The sequence below is a fragment of the Fopius arisanus genome, unplaced genomic scaffold, assembly GCF_000806365.1.
Source record: "Fopius arisanus strain USDA-PBARC FA_bdor unplaced genomic scaffold, ASM80636v1 scaffold00035, whole genome shotgun sequence".
Taxonomy (NCBI): Eukaryota; Metazoa; Arthropoda; class Insecta; order Hymenoptera; family Braconidae; genus Fopius; species Fopius arisanus.
In genome coordinates, this window is record NW_011887774.1 from 950838 (window position 1) to 951692 (window position 855).

The following is an 855-nucleotide window of genomic DNA, read 5'->3' on the forward strand; positions in this document are numbered from 1 at the left end:
AGCCATTATCACTATTTGACTCTAAGATATTGTTCCATCTGCAACTGATTATTCCTGTTTATTCATATACAAGGGTGCGAAGATATGTATTTGTATGTATAGTTTGAATAAAAAATAGGCATGCCAAGAGTTTTGTCATATGTATTATTACTTTGTTTGTTATCAATGTCTCAAGTAAATGATTTTTTGCACTACGCGATGTCAGCAAAATCAACGAGGCACACATTTCTCATGCTGACTGATTATTTCTTGGCAACGAACCAAAACAATGTTGCAACATAATGATGTGTAGTGTAAGTATTTCAGAAGTATGATGTCTCCCAGCTTAAACAACAGTAATAAAATTGTAGGAAGGGAATTTTCACGAATAAGATAAATAACAATATGAAATACCATCCCAAAATCACAAAGAACACAAACTTCTCCAACTTTTACTTGAGAAATTCATGAATGGGATTTCTGAACACGCGAAATTTTAAATCTTTGAAATGATTTGTCTTGGACCACCGGCACTAACATCTCCCCCATCATTTTCATTTGACTTTATGAATCGACAATATCGTCTCAAATTGGCCAATTCCTCTGTGCTTAGCAAAAACTGTTATTAAATAATAGAATTAATTGAAAGAAAAATAAATTTCACAAGTGAAACGCCATCAGTTTATAGCTAGATATCCTCCCTTCTCTCTTCTCTAATCTCTCTTCTTAATCCAATACCTGCAAGAGAGATAGATATATGATAATTCTAAAATCTCTTTACATGTTTAATAATGTTTATCCGCCCATACCGACAATTTTTATCCTGCTAAACAAATATTATACCGTTAAGGATAGAGATTATACTAAAATATTCCT